This window comes from Ailuropoda melanoleuca, chromosome 11 (assembly GCF_002007445.2).
Source record: "Ailuropoda melanoleuca isolate Jingjing chromosome 11, ASM200744v2, whole genome shotgun sequence".
Taxonomy (NCBI): Eukaryota; Metazoa; Chordata; class Mammalia; order Carnivora; family Ursidae; genus Ailuropoda; species Ailuropoda melanoleuca.
The window spans coordinates 16,674,898-16,699,864 of record NC_048228.1 but is presented as its reverse complement, the minus strand read 5'-3'; the positions used below and the strand labels follow the sequence as shown (position 1 = coordinate 16,699,864).

The 24,967-nt window shown below is 35.2% G+C and overlaps 1 pseudogene; it reads left to right on the top strand.

Annotated features, from left to right (window-relative positions):
• Positions 1-23,667, top strand: part of LOC105241859 — a 164,285-nt pseudogene extending 140,618 nt beyond the window's left edge.
• The last annotated feature ends 1,300 nt before the right edge of the window (positions 23,668-24,967 follow it).

Sequence of the window (24,967 nt, the reverse complement as noted above, 5' to 3'; positions counted from 1 at the left end):
ACAGCAACTTCTTTCATGACACGTCTCCAAAGGCAAGGGAAACAAAAGCAAAAATGAACTTTTGGGACTTCCTCAAAATAAAAAGCTTCTGCACAGCAAAGGAAACAGTCAACAAAACTAAGAGGCAACCCATGGAATGGCAGAAGATATTTGCAAATGACATTACAGATAAAGGGCTGGTATCCAAGACCTATAAAAAACTTCTCAAACTCAACACCCAAAAAACAAATAATCAAATTAAAAAATGGGCAGAAGACATGAACAGACACTTCTTCAAAGAAGCCATACAAATGGCTAACAGACACATGAAAAATGTCCAACATCATTGCCATCAGGGAAATTCAAATCAAAACCACATTGAGATACCACCTTACGTCAATTAGAATGGCAAAAATTAACAAGGAAGGAAACAACAAATGTTGGAGAGGATGTGGAAAAAGCGGAACCCTCTTACACTGTTGGTGGGAATGCAAGTTGGTACAGCCACTTTGGAAACCAGTGTGGAGGTTCCTCAAAAAGTTAAAAATAGAGCTACCCTATGACCCAGCAATTGCACTACTGGGTATTTACCCCAAAGATACAGATGTAGTGAAGAGAAGGGCCATATGCACCCCAATGTTCATAGCAGCAATGTCCACAATAGCCAAAATGTAGAAGGAACCAAGATGCCCTACAACAGATGAGTGGATAAAGAAGATGTGGTTCATATATACAATGGAATATTACTCGGCCATCAGAAAGGATAAATACCCACCATTTGGATTGATGTGGATGGAACTGGAGGGGATTATAAGTGAAATAAATCAAGCAGAGAAAGACAATTATCATACGGTTTCACTCATATATGGAGCATAAGGAATGGCATGGAGGACCATAGGGTAACAGAGGGGAAAATGAAGGGGAGGGGGATCAGAGAGGGAGATAAACTATGAGAGACTATGGACTCTGGGAAACAAACTGAGGGTTTCAGAGAGGAGGTGCCGGGGGATGGGGTAGCCAGGCGATGGGTATTAAGGAGGGCATGTGTTGTGATGAGCACTCGGTGTTATACACAACTAATGAATCATTGAACACTATATCAAAAACTAATATATATATATGGTGGCTAAATGAACATAATTTAAAAACCTGAATAGCATAGTATTTCACATAGTATGTAAAAAAATTGAAGATCTTAGGAAACCATGATGGTAATATAAATATAGGTGTTTATAAAAAGTAGCATAGATAATTTTTGAATGGATAGATATTAGCTATTAATAAAGTTAGACTATATCTAATCTTTAAAATGAATGTTAGGGAGGCCAACATGAGGCCCCACAGTGAAGGAATCCCAGAACAGATGGAATATATTTTTGATCATTAATTCCATATCCCTAAAATCAAGGCAAAAAATTCAATATTTATCCAACAATTAAGTGTAAATCAATTCCTAGTCTTTTTATATCCTGAAAGCAGAATTTCTGAGCTTCATGAATGATTGCACTTAGAAAATTGCACCTGCCTTAATATTCTGTTAACACTTTACTTAAGATTGATTTGTACCTTACAGAACACAAACATTCAAGTTTCTTTCCTCTGCCCAAATTTTAAAAATTGTGAAGACTTATGCTGAAATACAGTAAGGCCTACATCAACTAATAAATGAACAACAGGACTCAAAATTACATATGGATACATACACTAAGTATGTTGGTGTACTCCACATCAAATAATACTAGAGCATTGGCAAATAGTGGGTAATGTACAACAGTAGTTTTCAAGGAATTTACTTAATTGGTAAATTTTTACTAACCACAAAATGTTAGTCTTTTTCTTGTATATTATTCTGTTTTCACATTCTCTGCATTTTATTGGATACCTGGATTTTATTTTGTTTTCTGTATGACATTTTCCATGGATTAATATGACGGGCTGCTGCTTTAGGGACTGAACATCCTTCTGGCTGTTCATTGTTAGTCCTTATGCAGCAATGAGAAACTTCTTACTCCAGAGAACATTACTTACTTTCCCTTTGAAAGAAAAGTGGAGCATAAAAAAAAATTTAAAAGGAATCATAACTGGACTAGGATTTTATGCCCATATTGCAATAAAAGACTCCCATAACTCATAGGCACGATGCCATTACAACTTTTGGTGATGTCCAGGTCAAAGAGTAGAGTAGAAACATTTGTTTTCACCACCGAAACAAAAAAAAAAAAAAAAAAAAAAAAAAAAAAAAGGAAGAAAGCATAGTTATTTTGTCTTCTGCTCTCCTTGAGTGTGAATATCTTGGGATGAGTAACTTTATACTAGCCTTTTCTGTATTTTTAAATACCTCAAATATTCTGGCCCCAAAAAACAAACAAAAAACCCAGTATCACTGGTGGCCACCAATGTGAGATGTGTTTAATTACTACAAGAATATCAGATAAAATGACAAGTGAATTCTACAGAATAGAAGTGGCATCTTAGTGATTTTAAGAATGCATATTTATATTTGCAGTGATAGACCTTGGTGACAGGAAACCCAGTTTTCTTTGAAAATAAAACATTCAGTTAGAAAAGTTTATTAGGGGCGCCTGGGTGGCACAGCGGTTAAGCGTCTGCCTTCAGCTCAGGGCGTGATCCCGGCGTTATGGGATCGAGCCCCACATCAGGCTCCTCTGCTATGAGCCTGCTTCTTCCTCTCCCACTCCCCCTGCTTGTGTTCCCTCTCTCGCTGGCTGTCTCTATCTCTGTCGAATAAATAAATAAAATCTTTAAAAAAAAAAAAAAAAGAAAAGTTTATTAAAGCATTTAGTTGACAGATTACTTCTACAACCTTTGTTCTGTTTGCGAGAAACATTTACATGGCTCTTTCTAAAATCTATAAACCAATATTTTCACACCCACTTAAAATGAGCAACACAGATTGGTTTTCATACACAATAACATTTTTATGGACTCTCATTTCTTCATAGACCACTTAGCTGTAAATAATCCATGCAAATAGCAATTAGACCTTTCCTGGTTTATGCATATAAACATAATGGTTATTCAAGGAACACGGAAATGCTTCAAGCAATTTTCTATATAAAATATGCATATTTAAAACCATATGTTTGAAAGTTTCAGTAAATGATTTTAAAATGAACTACAAGAGAATTCAGAATGGTGATGTTCTCTGTGTATCTTTGTTGTGTGGAATCAGGTCAAACTCTACTTACCACAGCAAACAAGTTAAAAACCTGTTGAATTTTCTGTTACTATCTTAACGTATTCTGACTCTATTACAAAATCAAAAATTTTCTTTCTTAGTTATGGATAAGAGATGGAAAAAAAAAGGATGTTCCTTTAACCATAGAGCAATTATATAAATTAAGAAATTAGGATTTATATAATACTAGTATCTAATGCCATAACCTTACTCAGATTTTGGCTTTTGTCCCATTGATGTCACCTACAGCAAAAGAAAAAATTCTGGTCCTGGACTTAATCCAGGATTTTACATTTTCTTTCATTATTTTTCTTTAACCTCTCTTAATCTGATGTTTCCTTTGTCTTTTTTTTTAATGCTATTGATATTTTATAAGACATCCTTCAATTTATATTTGTCTGATGTTTCATCAGGATTAGGTTCAGATTCGGTATTTTTGGCAGAAATACCAAAAAATTAATGTTTTGTCCTTTTCTGAGCATGACTGCAGGGTGAACATGATTTTTATTTATCCCATTACTGGTGATAACTGTTTTCACTGGTGTCTGACTTCTGCTCTGTTATTATTTTTCTATTGCTAATTAATAACTGTTTGGGAAGCACTGTGCTGAAAGTTAACCAAGATTGACTATTTATTTTGGCCTTGCAAAGGGCATCAACATAAGTGTCTGGGAGGATGTTATGCCCCTTATGCAGTTATTCACTAAGCCTTAAAGACCTGTGTTGAGTAGAAATGAAGAATAAGGCAAAGACAGATCTTCTGGAACAGGAATGTGGGCAGAATATAAGGACAGAGGCAGGTGAGTTGGACTATTTTTTGAAAGAAAATGAGTTTGTTTTTTTTCTGTTAGTCTCTTTATTTTCTGTGAAATAGATGGCCGTTTGATTTAAAAAAAAGGAGGGGAGGAAATGTTAGAGTTTGGATGAGAGAAAATGGACATCCTGGGAATTTTGGAGAGTTTATCCACTAGGGAAAAAATAGGTCTGCCTAACGGAAATAATACACCATTTAAGATGTATGAGGATCTCAGTTCACTTAGAATGAAAACAGTGAGCTTGCCTGTTTAGCTTTTTTTACAATCAGGTTCTTCTCCTTGCATGCTGTCAATGAACTTGAAATGATCTGGTTTCGAAGAAATGATAGGTTTGTACTAACATTTAAAAGGTCATAGTGTCATTGACCCAAAGTAGTAGTAGAATAATTCTGGAGAAAGTCAGTTAAGCATCTGCCTTCAGCTCAGGTCAATCCCAGGGTCCTGGGATGGAGTCCCACATTGGGCTCCTTGCTCAGCAGGGAGCCTGCTTCTCCCTCTGCCTGCTACTCCCCCTGCTTGTGCTCTCTCTCTCACAAATAAATAAATAAAATCTTAAAAAAAAAGAAAAAGATACTTGTTCTGACTTTTAATGTTCTTGTAGTGATAAAATATACATTAGTGCAAGAGTAAAACACAAACCATGGGATTCAAATAGTTATGGGGGTCTACTGAAATGAATAAGGATACCAAATTTTAAGAAATTATATTTCCTTTATTAATCAGTGTTTACATATTTAATACAGCAAAGTGAATGCTAAAAGAAACATTAGATGATATATCCTAATGCACTGTCTACTTTCACGTCTGATAATATAATCTGACTGTATAGGAACAATAAAGAATATTCTCTTACTCTGGATTTTTATTTCCTACCACTTTTCACTTGTAATTATGGCTGGTTCTTCTCCAATCTTTCTATAGAATCAAACTGATTTCATTTTAGCTCAAGATATGAATTTGCCTTAATGTTTATTACCAGTAGGGGACCCCTATATCTGGTAGCTACTGTCTCAAATTCTAAGTGATCTCAGGTTTCCACTGATCCAAGAAAAACATTACTACATAATAAAGGTTGCAGTTCATGATGACTCCAAAATGTTGTCTTGGTAAAATTAGATTCCTATATTTTCAAAATCATCATCTGGACATGTTTAAAGAGTTGAAGAGGTTAAAATTTATCTGTGTTATGAATTTAACAGAAACAAATTTGTTTGGGGGAATTATCTGATAACTTAAGAATGCTACTATTGGAAAGCCTTTGCTTCCTCCTGATAAAAAAAAAAAAAGTTAATTAAAATATTCAGCTAGCATATTTGGCTTTCTCTGATGTTCCTATAATCACAATATTGGTATATGAACAAAATCTGTGCAAAAACAAAGGTAGACAAAAGTTGAAATTTAAAAATACAGCTTAAACAACATGAACTAATTTTTTTATGACTTAGAATTTTTATAGTGTAATTTGCCATGCTAAGTAAAATTTTCAGCAATTCTCACATAAAAATTATTTGAAACTTTCTAAGAGAGTTGAGTGAATAGTTATTTGGCAGGGCAAATAGCTACTTGATAGGGCATATATTTGTAAACGTGAGCAAGGAGTGGGGCATGCATCTCAGTTGGTTAAGCATCTGTCTTTGGCTAAGGTCATGATCTCAGGGTCCTGGGATTGAGCCCCACATGGGACTCCCTGTTCAGCAGGGCTTCTGCTTATCCTTCTCCCTCTGCCCCACTCCCCACACTCCTGCCCTCTCTCTCTCTCTCATAAATAGATAAAAATCTTAAAAAAAAAAAGAAGTGAACATGAAGAGTGGCCTTTGCTATACATCTGACTTCAAGAAGCCAATTTTGTAATCTTAAAAAACTGTCGAAGAAATCACCAGCAAAATGAAAAACAACCTTAGATTAATTAGGAGCAGAGAAAAAAGTGAGCAAATAACTCTTGTAGCTATTGCTTATCAAGTCACGACATCTATTTCAAGCGCTATGTCCCGTGCATATGTCTACTGCTTCAATAATCAATTCTTAAGATTGATATAGAGGAAGAATGAAAACAAGACAAATTGAATGGACACATGATAATATTCAACCTAGAGGAGAACATTATTGCATAACAAAACAAAAATTCTCAATATATTTTTTGAATGAATTTAATTTACTGAGTTGTAAACATTATACAAATCAGCATTTATCAAAGAAAAATATTAAGCATACTACATTGCATTTCTCTTTAGAATAAGCACAAGATGTGTGCCTCTTTTTAAAATGTTTATAGTATGAAATTCTATCTTTTTCTCAAGATTTCTTCTATCCATAAAGTATAATATTTAAGTAGATAACCACGCTGGTACACTGATTCTGCATTTTGAAGCTGTTTCAAAGAGAAATTACTTTTTCCAAGTTAATTGTTAGGAACATATGCTAGTGAAGCAAAATAAGTTCTGAATAAGATTTTACACTTTATGCAAAAAGAATACATTTAGAGAGTAATCTCTCGAAGTCATTTTTAAAATCTTACTTTACACTCCTGTGATTTTGCCTTCGGGAAGACAAAAGATCGAATGTATCTTCTTGGCAAAAATACAGATATTAACATGTTGTTTTAGGCAGATGTTGTCCCAGATGTAGAGGAAGATTTAAGATGTGCTCTGGCCAAGCAGCAGAAATTACTCTCACAGACGAGTAAGCATCCATACCGCACACACTGTTACCAGCCTATATTTCTGTGTAACAGATAATGAAAAACCATCTGTCCATTGCAGTAATTTGCCAAAAGGACAACCCAATATACTACTTGATTTCTCTATATTTAAAAATGAAGTAACAAGCAGTGTCTCATCACAGCTCATTTTTTCTGTAATATTTGAAACAAAGGGCTCTCCAAATACCTGGGAAAAAATGAGTTAGGGAAAGATGCATTTTGTGTTTCTTAATGAACAAAACTTCTAATTTTCACCCAAAAGAAAACAAGGTTTGTTCTTAGTAAATTCTTTTATCTTTTTTTATTTAAATAACAGTTTTATTTTTTAGAGCACTTTTAGATTTACAGAAAAATTGAGCAGAAAGTACAGGGAGTTCCCATATACTCTCTCCCCCTGCCCTTAAGTTTTCTTATTATTAATATCTTGCATTCATGTGGTATATTTGTTAGAATTGAACTAATATTGACATATGATTATTAACATTTATAGCTTACATTATATTTCACTGTGTTGTATACATCTATGGGATTTGCCAAATGCATAATGCCTATGGTCACCATTACATTACAGTCATACAGAGTAGTGTCACTACTCTGAAAATCCCCTGCACTCAGCCTATTCATCACCTTCTCTTAGCTCCCTCAGTCTCTTCACAACCACTGAAATTTTTACTGTGTTTATAGTTTTTCCTTTCCCAGAATATCCTATAGTATGTAGCCTTGGAATTATAAGATATGAAGCCTTTTCAGATTGGCGTCTTCCACTTTGCAATATGCATTTAATTTTCCTCCATGTATTTTCATGGCTTGATAGCTCATTTCTTTTTGTCACTAAATTTATACATACTTACATACCCATGATGCTATCACCACCATCAAGGTAGGTAGTATATCTGTCATTGCCCCAAGCTTCCTTGTTCTATTTTTAAAAATTAATAGACTATTTTTTAGAAGTTTTAGTTGTTTGGAAGTATTGTGTGAAGTACCCAGAGTTCCCATAAACTTTCTCTTGTGCACTCCCAGTTTCTCCTATTATTGATATCTCACATTAGTGTAGGCCCTTTTTACAATTGTTGAGTCAATATTGATACATTATTATTAGCTAAAGTCCATAGTTTACATCAGAGTTAACTCAGCATTATACATTCGATGGCTTTTGAAAAAAATTGTAACGACATGTATCCACCGACACAGTATCACACAGGATAATTTCACTGTCCTGATCATGCCTTATGCTCCACCTATTTTTTCTCTCCCACCCTCTCTAAACTTCTGGAAAACACTGGTCTTTTTACTATCTTTATAGTTTTCTCTTTTTTCAGAAGGCCATGCCATGGGGATAATTTGGTGCATGACCTTTTCAGAATTGACTCCTTTCACTTGACTATATCCATTTAAGGTTACTCTGTGTCTTTTGTTGGCTTGAAAGTTCATTTCTTCTTATTGCTGCGTTACACTCCATTGTAGGAATGTACCACAGTGGTACACAATCCCTTATTGAAAGACAACTAAGTTATTTCCAGTTTTTGGCAATAATGGATAAAGAAGCTATAAACACTGATGTGCAGGTTTTGGTATGGACATAAGTTTTCAACTTGTTTAGGTAAATACCTAATAACACATGATTGTTGGATCATATGATAAAACTATGTTTACCTCTGTAAGAAACTGCCAAACTGTCTTCCATTTGCTTTTGCAAGAACAGTGAATAAAAGTTCCTGTTGCTCCACATCCTTGCCAACATTTAGTGTTGTCAGTGTTTTGGATTTTGGACATTCAAATAGTTGTATCTCATTGCTTTAATTTGAAATCCCCCAGTAACATTTGATGTTGAGCTTCTTTTCATATGCTTGTTCACATTTGTGTATTTTCTTAGATGAGGTAACCCTTCAGATCTTTTGCTCACTTTTTCATTGAGTTGTTTGTTTTCTTTGTCACTTTAAGAGTTGTTTGCATATTTTGGACACAAATCCTTTAACAGACATGTGTTCTGCAAATATTTTCTCCCGATCTGTAGCTTGTCTTTTCATTCTCTTAACACTGTCTTTCACAGAGCAGAAGGTTTCATTTTAATTAAGTCCTATGTCATTTTTTTTTCTTTAATGGATCATACTTCATGTGTTGTATCTAAAATCTTGTTGCCTAATCCAAGGTCAGCTTGGATGTTATTTTCTAAAAGTTACTTTCTATAGGTTATTTTCTAAAAGTTTTAACAGTTTTGTATTTTAAATTTGGGTCTATTGTCCATTTCAAGTTAATTTTAGTGAAGCTGTAAGGTCATTGTGTAAACTTACTATTATTATTATTTTTTTGCTTATGAATGTCCATTTCTTCCAGGACCCTTTGTTGAAAAGATTGTCCTTGCTCCACTGTGTTGTCTTTGTTCTTCTGTCAAAGATCAGCTGACTATACTTCTATGGGTCTATTTTGGGGCTTTCTATTCTTTTCCATCGATCTATTTGTGTATTCTTTTACTATTACTACACTGCCTTGATTACTATAGCTTTATAGTAAGACTGATGTACAGTAGATTTAGTCCTCTGATTTTGTTCCTTAGTATTGTGTCAGCTAACGTGGGTCTTTTGTCTTTCCATATAAACTTTAGAAGCAGTTTGTCACTATCAACAGAATAACTTGCTGGGATTTCAATTGTGATTGCATAGAATCCACAGTTCAAATGGAGAAAAACTGACATATAAACAATGCAAATTTTCCTATGTATGTACATGGAATAACTTTCCATTTATTTAAATATATTCTGATTCTTTTATCGGAGCATTGTAATTTTCCATATAGAGATTTGGTATGTATTTTGTTAGATTTATAACTATTATTTCATTATTTTTGTGCTAATGTAAAGTGTTGTGTTTTAATTTCAAATCTCAGTTGTTCATTGCTCATATGTAAGAAAGCTACTATGTATTTTAACCTTGTATCCTGCAAACATGTAATAATTGCTTATTAGTTCTAGGAATTTTTGGTTGATTCTTTGGGCTTTTTCACATAGAAAATAATGTCATCTGTCAAACAAATATTTTTTTCTTGCCCAGTCTGTATATCTTTTCTCCCCTTACTGCAGTACAATGTTGAATAGGAATGGAGAGAATGTACATCCTTGCATTGTTTCTGATCTTAGTAGGAAAGCTTCTAGTTCCTTATCATTAAGTATGATGTTGTTAGCTATAGGTTTTTTGGGAGTTGTTTTAATCAAATTGAGGAAGTTGTCCAGTCCTACTTTGATAAGAGCATTTATCATGAATGTGTGAGATGCTTTTTCTGTATCTATTGATATGATCATATGATTTTTCTTCTGTAGCCTGTTAATGTGATGAATTACATTAGTCGATTTTCAAAATTTAAATAATTCTGGCACAACTAGAATCAATCTCACTTGGTCTTAGTATATAACCTTTTTATATATTGGTGGATTTGACTTGCTAATATTTTGTTGAAGACATTTGCATTTGTATTCATGAGAAATATTGGTTGTAGCTTTCTACTCTTGTAATGCCTTTTTCTGGTTTTAATATTACAGTAATGCTGACCTCATAGAATTAGGCAGTGTTTTGTCTGCTTCTATTTTCTGGAACAGATTGCAGAAAATTGGTATAATTTCTTCCATGAGTATTTGGCAGAATTAACAAGTGAAAACCTCTGGACCTGGCACCTTCTGTTTGGGAAGATTATTATTTAAATTTCTTTAATAGATATAGGACTATTCAGATTATCTCCGCATCACTGTGTGAGTTTTGGTACATTGCGTTTTTTGAGAAATTGGTCCATTTTATTTATCAAATTTTGAAGCATAGGGTAGTTCATAATATACCTTTGTTATCCTTTTAATGTCCATGGGAGCAGTACAGTTGGCCTTTTCTCCAATTCTGATATTAGTAAATTCGTGTTTTCTTTCTTTTTTTCTTAGTTACCATGGCTAGAGTCTTAGCAATTGTATTGATCCACAAGTACTCTTTGTGTACTTTGGGTCACTTATAGTTTTCAGTGTTGGAAAGAACACAATTGGGTATGATATTTTATTAAAGATTTTTAAAATTTTTATATTATACTTGCAACTGAGAGAATAATATGCGCCCTATAGAGTACAATAAGATATTGTAGAGATTTGTGCAAGAGAATTCCAAGTTGTGGGGTACCTTTGTGTAGGAACTAGAGATCAAATCATAGCGTAGCTGCAGTTTAACTGGAAAATAACATGTATGACAAGATTAGTAGTGCGCATTGTTAGAAAGATGGATGAGAGAGAATTTGTGAAAAGCTGTGAGTGACTAGCCAAAAATGTGGAAAAATAAAATTATTTGGTGAAATTAAAAGTGAACTAATTAGTTAAGTTTATTTACTCCTTAGAAGGAATTTATAGAAATAGAAACGATTTGAAGTAATTTCCTTAACAAGGTAGTACAGATTTTATATATTGGTTGGTTACTTATAATCAAATTATAGTTTTAATAAACACATAGTTAACAAGTTAATTATCAAAAGATTAGTAACCTTTTAAAAGATTAAAAACCTTCTAAAATGAGCTTGTTTACCATTTAAACAAATTCAAGTAGTTTTCAAAAAATTCACTAACAATGAAATTAATTTTAACAAAATTAAATAGATTCAAGCTTACAAGTTAACAATACTGGGAAAAAATAATTAACATTTGATTTTATATGAAATTATTTTTTCCTTCCTAAAAAACTGACTCATGCAGAAATTCAACTTTATATTTACCTCTAATGATAAGTATATATTCTTTTTGTTTAATTTTTTATTTAAATTCAATTTAGGTAACGTACACTATATTATTTGTTTCAGCGGTAGAATTAATGATTCTTCAGTTGCATAAAACACCCAGTGCTCATCACATCAAGTGTCCTCCTTAATGACCATTATCCAACTCCCCCTTCCTGACCCCCATCTCCTCTCAAGCAACCTTCAGTGTGTTTCCTAGAGTTAAGAGTTTCTTATGGTTTGCCTCCCTCTCTGTTGTTATTTTATTGTTCCTTCCCTTCCCCTATGTTCATCTGTTTTGTTTCTTAAAATTCCACATATGAGTGAAATCATATGGTATTTGTCTTTCTCTGACTGACTTATTTTGCTTAGCATAATACCCTCTAGTTCCATCCACATTATTGCAAATGGCAAGAGTTCATCCTTTTTGATGGCTTAGTAATATTCCTGTGTGTGTGTGTGTGTGTGTGTGTGTGTGTGTGTATCACTTCTTTATCCATTCTTCTGCCAATGGACATTTGGGCTTTTTCCATATTTTGGCTATTTGGGACATTTTACTATAAATATTGGGGTGAATGTGTCACTTGAAATCACTGTGTTTGTATCCTTTGGATAAATACCTAGTAGTGCAATTGCTGGGTCACAGGGCAGCTCTATTTTTAACTTTTTGAGGACCCTCCATACTGTTTTCCACAGTTGCTGCACCAGTTTGCATTCGCACCAACAATATAAGAGGGTTCCTCTTTCTCCACATCCTCGCCAACATCTGTTGTTTCATGAGTTGTTAATTTTAGCCATTCTGACCAGTGTAAGGTGGTATCTCATTGTGGTTTCTACTTGTATTTCCCTGATAGTGAGTGGTGTTGAGCATCTTTTCATGTGTTTGTTGTCCATTTGTATGTCTTCTTTAGAGAAAAGTCTGTTCATGTCTTCTGCCCATTTCTTGACTCTGGATTTTTTGTTTTTGTGGTGTTGAGTTTGACAAGTTCTCTATAGGTCTTAGATACTGGCCCTTCAACTGATTTCTTTCTCACATTTAGGTCTTTCATCCATTTCAAATTTATTTTAGTGTATGGTCTAAGAAAGTGGTCTAGTTTCATTCTTCTGCATGTGGCTGTCCAATTTTCCCAGCACCATTTGTTGAAGAGACTAGCTTTTTTCCATTGGATATTCTTTCCTGCTTTGTGGAAGATTAGTTGCCCATAGAGTTGGAGGTCCACTTCTGGTGGTATAGTTGAGACACTGATGATGTCTATTACAAGCCACTCCTTAAAACCACTAAGAGGTACTGGTGATGACTTATGTTAACTTTACTCTGAGGACATGCAGCTACTCAAGATGGAGTCTGGTTGCAATTTCTATAACTTCTAAAAAGAAAGGCAGAAAAAATTAGATAAGTTACTGTCTGCACTACCACAGCTTGTCCCCAAACCACACCTGGCATTTATCATCTTCTTCCTCAATACTAGTTCTAGACTTGCCTCACACTTGGCCAGCATTTTTGTTCATCTCATTGCTTGCCTGGTGTCTCGAGCTAGACATAAATAGTTCTGGTGTCTAAGAAGCTGATTACTCTGTCTTTCTTACAGGGTCTTTTTCAATTTGTTTAGTATGTTTTTTGTTTTGTTTTGTTTATTTTGTTTGTTTTCTGCTATAGGTGCTGCCTGGTGAGCCATGATGTAAAAAACAAAGACCGGAATGCTGGGTGCCTCAGAGATTCACCCACCTGTCTTTTCTCTGGATTTGTCTCTGCTCTTTCAGTCCTGCATTTTCTAGACCCCTTAATGTCCATCCAAGTGAGCTATGTGCTACTATAAAACGTCCCGTTTATATACTTCTTTCTTACCTTTTCTTATCCTGTTTATATGACTTCTTCTTATAGCCTGGTTGACTACACAGATGTTCTAAGTTCAGTTTGGTGGCAATATTTTTCTTCGCAGTGCCTTTTAGGTCTGCCCTGATAAAGACAGTAATATATATGTATATATATGTAGACATACATACACACATTTATATTTTATGTTTATATATATTAAAATTATATAATAATTTTTGTCTGTGTTCTTGTGAATGGATGATGCCACCAGTTCTCTCCTCATTTCTTTTCTTATATGCTATCATTGCTCTCAAGATTCAAGCAGCAATTCTAACAGAATATAAACTATTTAAAGGCATTTACTTGAATTAATAATGTCATGGTATCAATAAAATCTCACTTGTCTGGCTTCACAGTCCACATCCTGTGATCCAGCACTGTCAAAAACAATTCCCAAGCATATCCTCATGGTTCTTTATGGAATGTATTAGCTATATCTTATAGATTTTCTGGGGGATAACATGCTTCTCCTTCTGGTAGGGTTATAGCCACTTAGGCCATGCTGAAGCTGTTTTAGGAGTAATAAGTGGGAAATGGGGAAACCATCAGACAGACATCATCTTGTGAGGCAATTTTTTCAAGTGACACCAACTGAATGTCCTGCAGATATTGAGAAAATGTTCTCTTCTAGAAATTGTGAGGGGACTCCTCCTTCCAATCCAAAGGCTCAAGGAATCTTGAGAAAAAATTTTTTAAATACATACAGAACATATTTTAATCCTTGTTTCAGGTCTGCTCCCTTCCTTTTAATGCCCTCACTTCTTAAAATCACTTCTCAGGCCTAATTTACAATAAAGTCAGCCCTTTCATTGCAGGACATAAGAGTTATTTTAATTACTACTTTGAAATCCTCTGGCATTCAAGTTGTGTTCTAAATGTTTAGTTTGCTGAATTTATCTGATATTTTCATACTATTGGGCTTCCACTGCAATTTAATAACAGCCAACTCATCTTATAATCATGAAAATAACCATTGTCTCCATCTTTCAAAGATGAAAGCTAGTACTTAGTCCAGTATAGCACCTTCTACGCATATCCAAGCCAACCCACCACAGGTGAAAGTCTTAATAATTTTAATTATAAAAATGCCAGACAGCATCACACTTCATTTGGCCTCAACAAAGTTGTTGGCATGTGGTCAGCACTATCACTATCCCATCCTGAGGGCCTACTGGTAGTATTTCAAATACCAAGTGCCTGAATCTGGGTTTCCCCCAACACAGACTTTAAGACAGAACTCAAAAGCATTCTTTCTGGCAGTTAGCTATGGGAGTCACCAGTAGGTGAGTGGAGAAATGAAAAAGGGAAATGAAGAAAATAAATTCAAGATACATTAATGAGCATGATAAATATATGGGAAACTAGGACTCTGTCTTGTTAGGGAACTCTGGCACACAGTTTAGAACAAGATTCAGTGTTGTCTCGAGGGGCAGGTTTATGTTAATTATCAGTTAAAGGTGCCTTAACTGCCCTCTATCACCAGCTAAGTTTACAGATGATTTATTAGGAAGTCAGCAGTGCATATGAGAACAGTAAGGACACCACCAGCTTTTGCTATACTTATAATGCTAATACATTTCTCCTAATAATATTTTCATTTTGAAAAAAAATGTGAAGTATATTTGATTGAGGCTAATTGCACTTTAACTGAATAAAAATCATTTGAAAATTATCTGGATTTTAGAAATGTAAAGATTGATGATTTAATTCAAACTTTGTTTTCATGCTTTAAAAATATATTTCATATACTGGGGCTCCTGGGTGGCACAGTTGGTTAAGCACCTGACTCTTGGTTTTGGCTCAGGTCATGATCTCAGGATCTTGGAATTGAGCCCCTCATCAGGCTCCACACTCAGTGCAGAGTCTCCTTAAGCCTCTCTCCCTCTCCTCTTGCCCCTCCCCTCTATGCACTTTCATTCTCTCTCTCTCAAATAAATAAATAAACTTTAAAAAAATTACATCATATCAACACTTTGTTTCTAGAAATATACTCTCAAAGTTTAATTAAAAGAACTATAAAATTATTATTAAATAAAATTTTACAAATTATTTTCACATTGAAAACACTTAAAATTGTAACTTTAATATGATAAAGTCTAGAAGAGAAGAATGATAAATTAGTCCTATGAAGTTTCTCTACAATAAAGTCAAAACACAAATTTTGGGATGGTTGAAGTCAGTTATTGTTTAAATTCTCTCAGAAGATCGTGAAATCAAGAGAGTGTAGGTTCATGAATTCTTAAAAGTGATTTGTTGGGGTTAATGTAGAGCTTGATATTAGCCATAATAGCTGGCTTGCTAAAATGTAACACAGAGCCTGCTGGGGTCCAGGGAAAGTTTTGGAGAAGGGCTTAAGCCTTTGGAATGTGGAGGCCGGCGTACTCTGCCTCTGCGGTTGTGTAGGGAGTTGCCTTCCCTGAAGCTTTCTTAACCCAGACAGAAGCCCTGTGATCTAAGGGATGTAGGCACTGTCCCTCATGCTATGTTTAGCAGAACTCGTATTACACACAGATTAGCATATCGTATCTTTCCTGTTTGTTTCCCGTAAACAGATACTCCTAGTTCCAGTAAGACCCCTTGTCACACCTCAAGTGCTTAAGAAACAGTGATAAGGATTGGTGAGTATACTGAAGCACCAATAAAAGTGGAAGCAAAGAAGGGCAAAGGGTCTTCATCTCTTCGAGTTGACCCTCTTGCCTTCTCCTCTCTTTCACAGCAAAGTTTGGAGTAATCTTTCATCCATAGGTACAGGGATTGCTGGTCATTCCCGGCATAAATCAATTATTGAATGAATAAATAAATGAGGGAGACTAGACAAATATTCTGAACAGAAGAATTCCAAATAATTTATGTAAACTCTGTGCTCTCAAGAGGAGTGGAATACAACCCCACACCCCTTAGTGTGGGTTTCCCGTAGTTACTTCCTTCCAAAGAGTAGAGTATGGAGAGAGAGGAGAAAAAGTAGTAACTTTATAGTGGTGAAACCTGGCAAACATTATTTCAGCTGGGTGATGAAGGTTTATATCATCATTGCTAAGTTGATATGATGTGGTAAGATGACACTTTACCCCTATGATCTTCCTCCCCCAAAACCCACAAGCCCAGTCTAATCATGAGGAGAATATCAGACGAATTCAGTTAAGAGACATTCTCAAAATACGGTTAGTGTTATTCAAAACAAGCAAAGTCTGAAAAATTGTCAGTCTATAGGAACCTAAAATATCATGACAACTAAATGTAACGTGATATCCTGGTTGGGATTCTGGAACAGAAAAAGATATTGGGTAAGTCCAGAGAAAACTAAAGTATGCACTTTAGTTAATAATAATATATCAATCAATATGCTCACTACTGCTGACACAAACACCATGCAAATGTAAGATAATAGTAGTAAGAGAAATAAAATGTGGAGTGTCCGGGAACTTTCTGTACTGTCTTGATGTTTTCCTGCAAATTTAAAGCTATTATAAAATAAGACTTTATTTTTAAAAGTTAAAATTCACTATGTGTAGATAGAGGAATAGTTCTGTGATAAAACATCCATAATAAATGTCTATGGTTGAATCTATGTGGTAGGTATAAGGTTTTTTAGTATTCTGTTAACTTCACTGTCTATTTGAAACTTAAAATTAAAAAGTGAAAGGAAATAATTAGGATTAGCAGAAGGGTCAAACTCAATAATTCATGCCAAGTAAGTTTCCTATGACCATTAAAATACTTACACATTAGGAGGCTTTTCTCAATGTTTTCCAAAACATTTTCCAAGGTAGTTTTTATAGATGATATTTTAGACATAGCCTAATGTCATGCATTCATTCCCAAGTATTTATTGAACATTTGATAAATTCATATCAACTTTAGGCCTTTATTCTTTTCATTTCTAGGCTCTGTTATTTCTTAGTCAACAAATTTTGTCAAGTTTCTACACTTACGCTAGACTTGCCTCATGAAATAGTACCACTGCTAAACTAGAATATTTGATGAGTTCTATAAATCTAACCTTAAAGGCGTTGTCTGAAGTACTCAGGGGATATTTTTATTTGTGACTTATTTGAAATCTTACAATCTGTTGCTAGTATTTTCTATGTTAGACAGGCATGTGCATATGTATATGCAAGCAGCTATCACAAGTTTAAATATTTTTGAAATTATACGTAGAATTTAAATACTTAAAATGTACGATGACAATTGAGAAATTTTCTTTTTGTTACTCCAAAATCAGAAACAATTATTCCTTCTGTAATTTATAAATAATTATGAAAAAGCTAGACAAATTTAGACAGTGTTGATAATCAAGTGGTATGTTGCTTTAATGTCACTTTCATGGAGGTGTGGTTCTAAAATCGATGTAGGAGCACCTGGGTGGCTTGGTTGGTTGAGTGTCCAACTCTTGATTTTGGCTCAACTCAGAATCTCAGTGTCATGAAATGAGGCTCTGTGCTCAGCAGGGAGTCTGCTTGAGAGTCTCTTCCTCCCCCTCTGCTTTTCCCCCAACTTACACTCTCTAAATAAAATAGATCTTTAAAATAAATGAAATGCAAAGAAGCAAGTTTATAACAACTCTTAATAATTTGTGAGAATTTCAGGTGAAGGAGAGATAAAAAATAACTTCATATTCAGTGCTTGAACATACTGGGGTCCATTAATTCCTCTCATTTGTTCGACAAAGTATTTGTTGAAATATTTTCATAAAATCTAAGTGTGGGGCTAAAAAAGAAATTGCTATAGTAAGTATAATATATACGTGTGTATGTATATATGTGTGTATAGATGTGTGTGTGTATCCTTTTAATCCTATATAATTTTTTCCAATTTCTTTATTATAGTAAAATATATACAACATCAAATTTACCATCTTAACCAATTTTAAGTGTAAAATTTAATGGTATTAAATACATTTATAATGTGCAGCCATTACCACCATCCATCTCCATTACTTTTCGTCTTGTAAAATAGAAATTCTATACACATTAAACAATAACTCCCCATTTCCCTTCCCTTTCTAGTCCCTGTTCGAGTCATCATTCCACTTTCTGTCTCTATGATTTTGACTATTTTGAGTACTTAGCATAATGTCCTCAAGTTTCATTCATGTTGCACCATATTCCTTTTTAAGGTTGAATAACATTCCATCATATGTATACCACATTTTGCTTATCTAGTAATTTGTCAATGGACATGAGTTCCTTCTACCTTTTAGTTATTGTAAATTAGGTGGTCATGAACATGGGTGTACAGATATCTTTGAGACTGTACTTTCAATTGTTTAGTGTATATACTCAGAAATAGAATTGCGGGCTTATGTGGTAATTCTATGTTTAAATTTTTGAGGAAGAGTCATACTATTTTACATAGTAGCTATACTACCCTATATTCCTGCCAGGAATGTATAAAGGTTCCAATTTCTCCATATCTCACCAACATTTGTTGTGTTCTATTTTTTTGACAGTAGTCATCTTAGTGGATGTGAAGAGGTATCTCATTATAGTTTTCATTTACTTTTCCCTAATGATTAGTGATGAGCATCTTTTCATGTACATATGGCCATTGGTATATCTTTTTCAGAGAAATGCTATCCAAGACTTTGACTATTTTTAAATTGTTTTTAAAAATTTTTGTTGTTGAATTTTAGAATGTTGTTGTATATTCTAGAATTGATCCCTTACCAAATATGTGATTTGCAAATATTTTATCCTTTGTGTTTGTTGCCTTTTTACTGTGTTGATAGTGTCTTTGATGTACTTTTTTGTTATTCATAAAGCCTGTTTTGTCTTTTTTCTCTTCTGTTCTCTATGTTTTTGGTGTCATAGCCAAGAAATTACTGTCAAATCTAATGTCATGCAGTCTTGTCCTGCTTTCTTCTAAGATTTTATTGTATTAGATCTTACATTTAAGTCATAGATTCATTTTGAGTTAATATTTGTATATGGTGTTAGGTAAGGGTCCAGCTTCATTTTTTTTTTTACAGCTAAAAAAGGAAAGGCAATAGTTTTCCCTTAAAAATTCTCAACATTTTTCAAGGGGTTCCCGGGTGGCTCAGTTGGTTAAGCATCAGCCTTCAGCTCAGGTCATGATCGCAAGGTCCTGGGATCGAAGGTCATGTTGGGATCCCCATTTACAGGAGAGTCCGCGCTTCCTCCTCTCCCTCTCTGCCTGTCTGCCACATTTATGCTGTCTCTCATGCTCTCTCTCTCACAAATAAATAAATACAATCTTTAGTGTACGGCCATACCACCCTGAATGCACCCGATCTCGTCAAATAAATAAATACAATCTTTAAAAAAATTTTAAAAGTCACAAAATTTTTCAAATTGAGAAGGTAATTTTACATTTTTATTACTATATATAAAATGCTATCTTATGATATATAATAGTTCAGTTCTAAATAAAAAATGATGTACTATATGTTGGCTAATTGTATTTAAGTTAAAAAAAAGAAAAATTAGCTGGTCGCATTTATAAATATTTTATTTAATAAGGTAACAACTGCAAGTCATGGCATTTATTTTGAGTTTATGTGAACTATATATAACTTTAGATCTCCAACCAAAACCTTTAAGAAAACAGCTTCCTACACTCTATTATCTTGATTTTGCTATAATTTTCTTTAACCAGGTTATTGGATACTTCACACGATATTCATGTTCAGTAGATTAAAATGATATAACTTAAAATTACTCTGTTTCTTTATTTCTATAGGTTAATTAAAATAATAGAAAAACAAAGAAGTGAGTGAGACAAAATTTATTATTAGGTGGTATGAACTATTTTTGGGGTTTTTTAAAAGATGAACATTGACTTAAAAGTCAGGAGACTTGGAACAGCCCAGATTTTTCAGAATAAACTTTTGTGACTACAGAAAAGCCACTGTACTTCCTGTGCTTCATGTGCTTTGGTTTAATCATTTGCATGATGAGAGACTCACATCAGGAAAATGCCTATAATTTTCTCTAAAATCCATTCTATTGATACAGCCATTTTTATTAAAAGATATACTAGTTGCTATAATTCGTAATCTCAAAGGACTCTCTTCATCCATCAAGCAAGTCACCTCCAGCTAGTGATTAGAGTCAAGGTTGTAAGTGGTATATAATTCACCACATCCTAATATTCAAATAGGCAAAAGCTAAATTGGCATCAAAACACTAAGTATGGGTGAGTGTAAGGTTGTGAATAAAATATGATTTCATTAAAAAAAATGGTAGGGTATTTGTGAAATAAATAAAAATGCTTATGAGAGTTATGTATTAGGAAGGAATCTAAACTGATTAGAAGAAAATGATCAGATTTTTTGCAAATATAGTTGTTTTGGGAAAAATCTCTTCATTTACTCCATGATATCAGATATACTTTTTTTTTTAAGATTTTATTTATTTATTTGACAGAGACAGCCAGCGAGAGAGGGAACACAAGCAAGGGGAGTGGGAAAGGAAGAAGCAGGCTCATAGCGAAAGAGCCTGATGTGGGGCTCGATCCCATAACGCCGGGATCACGCCCTGAGCTGAAGGCAGACGCTTAACCGCTGTGCCACCCAGGCGCCCCCCAGATATACTTTTAATATTTGAGCCATGAGAGTTAATTATAGAGGGACAATAGAATAAAGATATTCTAGCCATCACTATATTATTTTTATGTATGTGTATATACACATGCATTTAAGTATCAAGTAATTAGACAAACAAAATGTATTAATGTATTTTGATTCACACATTATGACTAAAAGGGTATTTAGTTATTCCAGCTCTCTGTAGTCTCGCATTAAAACAATATATATATGTTACATATATATATACATATATGTACATATATGCATAGGTAATACATACATATATTATGTGTGTTGTGTGTAGCATATCTATAACATGTCTGAGAAGTGCATTGCTCTGCATCAATTTGCTCTGAATAGACCTCCTTTGGGTTCATGTCTCCCAGTAATTCTATAAAGGATATTTTTTATTGAATTATATGCTTAATTTGAACATATTAGAGTCACACTTCATTCATACTGAGGAAAGGAAAGTGAGGTTACTTCTACAGAACATGCACTACAAGGATGAACAAGTACTAGTTCTGTTTTTGTTTTTTGGGTTTTTTTTTTAAAGATTTTATTTATTTACTTGACAGAGAGAGAGACAGCCAGAGAAAGAGGGAACACAAGCAGGAGGAGTGGGAGAGGAAGAAGCCGGCTCCCAGCAGAGGAGGGAGCCCGATGCAGGGCTCCATCCCAGTACCCTGAGATCACTCCCTGAGCCAAAGGCAGAGGCTTAACTACTGAGCCACCCGGGCACCCCAAGTTTTTTTTTTGTGATATAGTTTTTCATGTGTGAGTTGTGACTATAAATTTGTAAACACTACATATCATTCTTCTTTGAACATAAATGTGATAATTATGTTGGATCTCTGCTAAACGGGAGGGAGCTTTATTATAATTTTATCATTACGGGGGGTGGGAAGGATGGTGTGAAGATCTTGTGTTAAAAAAAAAAGGTCATAGTAGTGGACCTAAGTGAAAGTCCTACATACATGGGATCGAAAAGATGAAATAAAATATATGCAAATGGAACAGGAATGGTTCAAGTGAAAACCTGGAGAAAACTGAAGTGTTCTATCTATGTGAAGACCTTGATCTGAACTTTATTTATTTATTTTTAAAGATTTTATTTATTTATTTGACAGAGAGAGAGACAGCCAGCGAGAGAGGGAACACAAGCAGGGGGAGTGAGAGAGGAAGAAGCAGGCTCCCATCGGAGGAGCCCGACGTGGGGCTCGATCCCAGAATGCTGGGATCATGCCCCGAGCCAAAGGCAGACGCTCAACGACTGAGTCACCCAGGCGCCCCTTGATATGAACTTTAAACTGATGAGGACAAAAGATTGTGGAAGACTCTCTGGGAACCTCCTGCCATTTACTTGGTCACTACATTGCCTTAAATTAATTTCAAGAAAACTTAGTAATTAAATAAAGAATGAGTATGTTGGAATCATAATAATAACAATTAATTTATTTGATGGATAATATTATGTATCAACTTGGCTGCGTCATGGTGCCCAGGTCTGTGGTCAAACATTATTTTGGATTTTTCTGTGTGGACTTTTGGCTGAGATTAATATTTAAATCTGTTGGGGGCCATGGGGGCGGCTGGCGAACAGCTGAGAGTCGGGGCCAGGGCCAGGGCTTTCTTGGCTCCAGCGAAACTGCTATGGGCCCCATCTTCCAGGGGTCACAGGAGTTTGTGATGATTGTTGCTACTGGCCCCACTGCCACCACCCAGGCTGCTATGTCCTCCTTCTGGACCTCCTCCTCTTCTCCCTGGACCAGGTTAATCTCCTCCATGCTGCAGCCTCGTCCTGGCCTGGGCCCAGGGTGTTTTGTCCCCCTGCCAAACAGCTCCTGCTGCTGCTGCCTCCCCATTCATTCTTGTGCATCGTGCATCGTAGATAGGTGGTGCAGGAACCAAGTTGTTCAACACAGTGGTCTGATGGGATACCAGTCACTCTGGGAGCTGGTACACAGCCTCAGGACCACAGGGGAATGCACAGCTAGAAGGTTGGCTTTCATAAGTACAGTCTACAAAAAGACTTGCTAGAGCCATTATTGCACCCCACACAGGATATACGCACTGTGGGTCTTGTGCTACTCCTGCTTACCAACAAGTGGGTCCATCTATTACCCAGAGAATTTTCTGCCTGCAGCCTTCTCATCATATGCTCCTCTCAGTGTGCACTTTCCAGTGTGGATATCTGTATTTCTTTCTATCTATCTATCTATCTATCTATCAATCATCTATCTATCTATCTATCTATATCTAATCTATGGCCTTCGTATTGACCAAAAGATTTATGGGCAACTATGGAAGATAGGAATGTTTGAATGAATGTCTCTCCAGACAGATGAAAATGAACACAGTATTGAAATGCATTTGCCTTATATTATAAAGCCATCAAAAGTTGTGAGGATGATTTTACCATTATTCCTGTGTTGGAGCTCTGAGCAAGTCAAAAGAACATAAATTTGGAAAACTCTCTGTAAATATCTAGCAGATCCTAGTAATCTCTTTGTGGTTTCTTCTGATTTCTGCCAGTGGGGTTTAAACTTCCCTTACACTTACGATGATGAGTCCCGTGGGGAGATTTATAGATTCTTTAAACATCTAGATAAAATGGGCGTGAGTATCATAGGACAATTAGATCCCATATCTTTTAGCAATTACTTGAAGAAATACCATACTACTGTATGTGGAAGACATTCCACCAGGGTCTTATTAAATGTTATCACAGAGCTCCAAAAGAATGCCCAGTCAAGCCAGTGTAGAAACTGGTAAGACAGTTCAGTGAGTTATGCAGCAGGAGCACTGAAGGTCCACTGAGGCTCTGAATCCTCAGGGATGCCACTTGCACATACTATTCTCTGCCCTTACTAGATACTGGTCCTGGTTTGGGGGGATTCTGAAACCTCAAACCAATAGAACTTTCTTCTCCTCCTTTCTTTTCTTTACTTTTTCCTTTTTTCTTTTTTTTAATATTTTATTTATTTATTTTAGAGAGACACAGGAAGAGAGAGCCTCAAGAAGGAGCAGGAGCAGAGGGTGAGGGACAAGGAGACTCCATGCTGAGCGGAAAGCCCAATGTAGGACTCAATCCCTCAACTCCCAAGATCATAACCTGAGAAAAATCAAGAGCCGGTTGCTTAACCAACTGAGCCACCCAGTCACCCCTCTTCTCTTCTTTTCTAGTAGGTATTGTCCTTCATTAATTTTAACTCATTAAAAAATGTTTTATAGAAGGAAGGATGGCATCAAAATATTTTGATCAAAAAAGATGGCAGGGGTGCCTGGGTGGCTCTCTCAGTTAAGCGTGGACTCTTAATTTCACCTCAGGTCATGATCTCAGGGTCATGAGATCAAGCCCCAGGTTGGACTCTGCTTGAGATTCTCTCTCCCTCTCCCTCTTCCCCTCCCCCCCCATTCTCCCTCTCTCACTAAATGAATAAATCATTAAAAAAAAAAAAAAAGCTGGCAATGTAAAGGCCCAGTTGTGGCAAACAGTTTTTTGAAAGTGACTTGTAAAGCATTTACCATATCCTAATTTTGCACTCTTTGCACACTTGTACACATATATTTCACTTTCAGGATAGTTTTCCAAATTGTACACAAACCAACAAAAGGATGGCAGCTTTTTAATAAAAAAATTGCTTTTATAAATGATCTGTATTAGAATATAATAAGTCCCTAGTTATAGTCAATTATTACCCATGTTGTACAACAGATACCATCTATTTTAGTTGCTAATGAAGGACTACACAACTCAAAAAAATTAAATCTGTGGACTCTGAGTAAAACAGATTGCCCTGTATAATGTGGGTGGCCCTCATCCAATTAGCTAAGGTCCTACAGAGGAACAAAAATGTACCTCCCCTGAGCAAGAGGGAATTCTGCTGACAGATGGCCTTCAGACTAACTGCAACATAGGCGCTTCCTTGAATCTCCAACCTTATGGCCTTCAGACCAAAATTGCACATTTTGGTCTTGCCAGCCTCCATAGTAATGTGAGACAATTTCTTAAAATAAATCTTTATTTGTATCCACATCCTGTTCTGTTTCTCTGGAGAATGCTAACAAAACTTTTATAGGTTAAGTTCATAAGACCATTCATTATATATCACTGTTC